Source organism: Mytilus galloprovincialis, chromosome 13, assembly GCF_965363235.1.
Source record: "Mytilus galloprovincialis chromosome 13, xbMytGall1.hap1.1, whole genome shotgun sequence".
Lineage (NCBI taxonomy): Eukaryota > Metazoa > Mollusca > Bivalvia > Mytilida > Mytilidae > Mytilus > Mytilus galloprovincialis.
The window spans coordinates 39,465,578-39,472,220 of NC_134850.1; the positions used below are offsets into that span (position 1 = coordinate 39,465,578).

At 30.1% G+C, this 6,643-nt stretch overlaps 1 long non-coding RNA gene across 1 annotated transcript; it reads right to left on the bottom strand.

Moving 5' to 3' along the window:
• Nucleotides 1–2,735: 2,735 nt before the first annotated feature.
• LOC143056412 (uncharacterized) lies at nucleotides 2,736–3,803 on the bottom strand. The gene is made up of 3 exons (XR_012972325.1): nucleotides 3,757–3,803; nucleotides 3,172–3,326; nucleotides 2,736–2,880 (listed from the first exon to the last, which is right to left on the bottom strand). It is a non-coding gene; the product is annotated as an uncharacterized LOC143056412 (long non-coding RNA).
• Nucleotides 3,804–6,643: the final 2,840 nt, after the last annotated feature.

Consider the following 6,643-nt stretch of genomic DNA (forward strand, 5'->3'; position numbering starts at 1 on the left):
CATCCAGTGGCCATAATAAATAAAGATGCTATGAAATACCATAAATAAAATGCATCTTCTACCTTGAATGTCAAAATCTGTGTTGAAATCACATGGTATCTTTGGAAGAGATGTATTTGTGAGTACTATCCAATGAAACATTGTATCCCCTGGATTAAACTGTACACTGACATTCAGGCTGACTCTGAACTCATTTGCATCTTCTGAATTATCTAAACTGTAACTGTGAAATTAAAGAAAAACTCAGTTATAAAAACTAGTTTTCTTTCAAAACAAAACATTTGCTTATTTTAGAAAATTGTAAATACTTTCACAAGACATTTGACGAGTTTTTTTGAAATAGGATTGTTGTTACATGCAAAGCAGGATATGCTTACCATTCCAAAGCACCTGATATTAACCCAGTTGTGATGGTGTATTGCATATGCATGCTTTTAGTTGTTTGTTTACTTTTGTATTCCTTTGAGTTAGTTAATCCATACACCTCTCTTCTTTTCTTATGGCCCAGCAACAAATTTTTACCCTTATCTGTCATTCCTTCATTTCTATACAAACATTTATACTGACTTTTTAAACATCTCCATTTTTTTATATGAGAGTCTACTATGATAAGTAGCAGATACATTTGGTTCTGCTCTGTTGATTTTTGCAAAAATTATGGGTTTTTGACTTACAACATTTTGTGAAAATAACATTCATATATAGACTTTTTTTCTAAATGCCTTCATATCATGAGCTGATTTTTAGTACGCAAGTCTACTATAAAGAGTTTCATATCGAGTTTATGTTTCCTCGAAGCTAAAATTGTGTGGGGTGTAATTAATCAAGAAGAGGTATTTTATGAAGTACAGTAATAAGAATCCACAAAAATTCATTTTTTTATCCATAGAGCTCAGTATTTACAGAAATAAAAATATCCTCAGAGAATAGTACTTACTCTAAGTATAAAGCTGATCCTAGTTTTAATTTGTCTTTAACACCTGAAAAAAAAATGACTCTGAAATATTTATATGACAGTATCTTCTAAATTACAGTTTTCTTTTTCTAAGACATCAATTTTAACATAAACTTGAAGCTTAATCTATGAAATAAATTTTTCTTTTTTCATTTTACTAGTTAGAGAAGAATGCATTTAGTTAATTTTAAAAAGAAAATACTTGAGATGAACATAAGATAAAGGTATAAATGATATTTTAAGCAATTTGGTAGAACTGGTATGCATAATTAATGTTAAATCTCATAGCTTAATCATACCTACAGATTTTTGAATTCTTACAGAATTGAAACATTTTTTGTACATATGCACAGGCATGACTAAGTTGAAATAAGATTTTGACAATTACTTCAACTACCAGGGTTTTCTTATTAATATGTGACACACCTTCTATATATATATGTGGTCAATAATCATTTCAAACTTAATTTTCCCAACTCCAAGGGGTATCAAAGTTACAGAGCTGAAAGGAGTTTTGTACATATGTGTACAGGGGTCACTAAGTTGAAGTAAGTTTTTGACCAATGACCTGCTATTTTGTATAATGTTACTTTCTAGCAATGGTAAATAATTATGTCAACTTTCATTACTGAACTCTAGTTTTTAACGGATAAAAAGATAAAACAATTTGTGACAGACAAGTTGATTACCACAACCCTTCTTCTGATTAATCAGCTGAGCCCTAACAAAACTTCACTATAAAAATACTCACCCCACTGAAAGTTAAGTAATGAATATTCAAACTTCAGCTTTTCAATCATAAAAATAATGTTTCTATTGCAATAATCAATATCCAACTGAACATGAAAATTTCTCTTCAGAAAGGCAACATTAAAGCAGCAATCTACAGATGTACAACTCTTCATAAGTTTGCAAGAAATTGATCCCGATAGTTGTGGAAACTGTACAACATGGGGACATTCTGAAAAAGAACGTTAAACTTAAAATAGTTTTTATTATATTAAATTGTTTATTTTATTTATCAAAGTTACACAAAAAAATTTTAATCATCAAATTACATAAAATGCAAAATAAAAAAGGTGTTAATGTTCATCTATTTAAGGAATGACTGTAATATTTTTTCTGTCTATGAAGAAATAACATAAAAAATTTGGTGCACACTGAATAACGCATGTAGCGGGTTATTTAACAGTGTGCACCACATTTTTTATGTTATTTCGAATACAGAAAAAATATTACATTCATTTCTTATAATTTAATTCTAAATTCCATTTTAAACCGTAGAAAACCATGAAAAAACGTTGATGACGTCACAGTCACATGACTAAATTATGTCTACGGGCTGATAACGAAATAACGTCAGCCAATCAGAAGACGAGTTACATCCAAAATTAAATTATTTAAGGTTAATTATATTTCTGTTAATAACTCTTGTATTTTGATTATTTTCAGACTCCTATAGTATTTGGGGTTTTTTTTTTGGATCATCAAAACAAAAGCACTAAAAAAGGTAATTTTTGCAAGTTGGTCACATTGCAATAATAAGACGTCATTCTCAAACATATAAGCAGTACTTGTTGATAATATAAAAATGTATGATTTAAACACCTTCCAAAGGCCATATTGGGGAAAGTCTTCAGACATATGCATTTATGGTACATAAGTTGTAAACTGGCAAGGTTCAAAACAGCTAAAAAAATATAAATAAAAAATAATTGATTATTTTAAAAATATTTAACTGTACCCCAAAATTAAAACATTTTCATTCTTACCATTCACCCAGGTGCTTCCTGCCACTACACATTGTGGACTTTGCAGATTATCTGTTATACTTAAATGGTTCATGATCTGAGTAATGACAATGTCATTCAGATTGTTATTGATAGATAGTCCTTTGTTACCAAGAAACCTGCTCACAGAAAATCCTGTAACATAAAATTCAGTAAGTTAAGACTTAATATATTTGGTATATTTGGCATATCATTTATATTTGGGAATATTCTAGCAATTCCTACTTTTTTCTATTTTCCCATAAAATAGACTATCATTATTAATTTCCCTATAAAGTTTCATTTATGTGTAGCTGCTGACAGACAGACAACTAACTGTTACTTCACATAAACCAACAGTCCTTCAAAAAGATAGGAACTACGTATATTCTAATGTATCAAACAGTTTATCATGAACATATATATTTCAATATGTGGTTTTTATACCTGCTGCAGTGGAACTCCATTTACAAAAAGTCTTTGGTAGATACACATCTTGTAGAACAACTTGCTGTATCAAACATTCATCTCTTTCCAGACATACACTCGCATTCATGTTCACAAGGAAAACATCATCATCAACAAGATTGTAGATTGAATAGCTTTAAATATATAACATAAGTTTAATAGATTTAAAACTACTTACTATGGAATACTTTTTTAAAGCTTTCTTAATTTAATTTAGATACAAGATTCTTACTGAAACATTTTCAAATTATCTGAGTTATCTCCCCTTAATCAAACTCTTTAGTTTCTTTTCAAATCCACAAATCTAAGACTTCCAAAAGTTTAGATATTCAAATAAACATTTTTCAAGGTCACATATTGTTTCTAGCCATATGTTTTCTATGGAAAGAATAAAACATCAGGAAGCAGAATTTTATCAACCGGTAGAGCAAATAATACACTATGGGCTCAAAAGTAAAGTTGTATAGTTTACTGTAACAAATTGTGACTTGGATGGAGAGTTGTCTTATTGGCACTCATTAGGTATACCACACCTTCTTATATCTATCATAAGATATCACTTACTTGATAGTGAAAAGAGATGTTAACTTGAACTGTTCTACAATGCCTAAAAGTACAAATCATATAAATATGGATAATCAATTTTGAGTAAGAGGTACACAGAAAATAAAAATGAGACCCATCTTATGATCAGGCCTGGGCTCACACTCCTTCAAAACCATAGCTTATTTTGAAAAAAAAATGGAGAAATTGAGAGATAAAAAGAGAAGTGCTTGTTTGCTTTTAGTGCCGTGTTTGGTTTTAACAATATTTTGCCATTAACATCTTACTTATTTAATTTCTTTTTGTACAGTAAAATTCCAATAATGTTTTATTTCATATTTATATCATAGCATGAATGAAATGTCATCTGATATTTTAAATCTCTATCCTCTATCCTTTCTTAAACAACAGCCATGTTCCCTAGTCCAGAATGTCATGATGAGAATATGTGAGCTTAAAAATTTAATAAATTAAAACATTTTTATCATCTGCAAGAAACAATATTTAACAATTAAAATAAATAATCACCAAATTCATAATCAAACAATGAAATATCTATTTCATATTTTTCAATGCCCATTCGAAGTCTGTAGGAACAAGCATCAAGGAAAACAAACACATGGAATGATCGTTTTATAGGCTCTACATCAATACAACATTCCACCCCTGTACAGGTGTCTGGTATATGACAAGTCACTGGTCCTGTCATTGGCTGAAGATCAATAGGCCTCTCACATGCTGAAAATAACAATGACATTAATAGTCTGGAGAAAATTTATAACAAGATTTATCTAAGTGCAGTTAAGTATTTACTGTAAAAAAAATATAGTCTGCTGGTTTGCCACAATTTCAACTTAAACTGATCCAAATAATTGTGTATTTGCAAGTTCATTCATTTCAAGAGACATTTTTTATAAGCAATCAAAGCTTAAGTCTACCCATGAATTGAATGAGTTTAAATAAAAAGCTTACAATAGCACCAGTACATCTTTTGTAGAAACCTAATTTTGGCAATTCTTGCTAAGGGCTGGCTGCTTCATTAAAACACACATGCGACACAGGATTTTTTTTTTGTACAGTGAGAGTCTGGTGTAAAATTGCCTTTATAGGTCTTCGTCCCATTTTAAATAGTGTTTATAATAAAATGTTCTTACTTGTATTCCATCCACCATTACTAGGACTATAAGGAGCACCTGTCCTGTTGCACATAGGATACAACAAGAATTTGGCTATACCAAGCTCCTCTAGAAGTAAATCTACAGCATAATCTGTCACTGAATCCATATCTATTCCATTGAACTGAGTCCAATTCCTCAATGAAAAGCCTGTAAAGTAAAAAATTAAATATCACTAATACTTAAAGTCTTTTTACATTGTATTTATAATTGTCAAAATTAAAGAGCATCCATAATGATTCACATCACTTTATCCTGCATTTGTGTGTCTTATCATACATTAACAGTCCAACAGATATTGCTAGCCTGTATTTGTATACTATATAGATATTGTTACTGTTATTGTTGTTGATAAGTGTTGTATGAACTTTCGTGACCCAAGATTTTGTATTGCAATCACATTCTATTGACATATTGCTCTGTCTGTGAATTTCTCGGTCTCCTATCAGCAACCCACTTTCTGCAAATAGACAAACATGAACAGCAGGTTTAACTACATTTTCTATGGCTTTTTAAAATTTGAATGTGTAAATGTGTTACACTCAAAATCAACCATGCAACAATGTCATTTATCAGTGAATGCAGACTGTTCAAATTCTGAAGCGTAGGACAAATCAAACATTTTTGTCTTTTGTCTTCTGCTCTATTTCTTCAATAACTGTTATCTGTTGAAAAAATTGTACAAAAATATTTAAAATACTGCAAACAGAACAAATACCAAATAGTCATTTAATTATAATGATAAATCATACCTGTGTCAAAAGTGCCATCTTGCCAATTACAAAGTGGTTTGGGTAGAGATACATCCTTTAATATTATGATTGTAAATTGACAGCTTCCATGGGATTCAAAGCATGCACTCACATTCAGGTTGATCAACAATAAACCTTCAGACCTCAGGTCATCAATAGAATAACTGCAAAAACAAACAAAAAATCTTAGTATTTCATCTATACTGTCCTACAAATGATGCTTCTGGTACACCTTAAACCTGGTTTGACCATAACATTTGTCTTTTCTATTAAGGTACTTCCACTGGTTAGAGCAGTTTAATTATTTATTTGTTCCATTGGATGATTTATATAATCTAGATAGTAAACATGTGATGGACTGAATATAAATATAAATGGCAAGTATACTTGTGCAATTGCATTTTTTATAACATCTAAAATATTGTCTCAGATAGGTATTAGGTTCTTTAAGCTTGAAAGATTAAAAGATTTTAAAGTTTTTATCATGGACAACTTCTTCTTTCATTGGACAATTCCATTAGAAATCCCCATGATACATATATATGTTCCGGACCATACAAGTATTTGGACCATACACGTATGGTCATGACCATATGGGTATATACTCATATGGTCCGACCATACTCGTATGGTTCGACCGTACGCGTATGGTTGGGGTAATTAACACTCTGTTACAGTTTACTTTGAATATTTCTAAACTCTTCATATGGTTTATGACCGTTCCTTAAAATTACGCTATCATATAGGTAATTTTATTATCATATTACAATAAAGAGATTAATTAAATAAAAAATAAGAAGTTTCACATAGTTAATTTTACTACCTAGTCAAAACTATAATAAACACATTTTATACTGATGTCCATTACCGATTTGCTATTACGAGTGAATAGCAATATGTCGTCTTGAAAAGATAACTTCCAAAAATTTCTCAATAAACTGTTACACAAGAAGTCACTGGCAAGGAACATATTTTATTTAA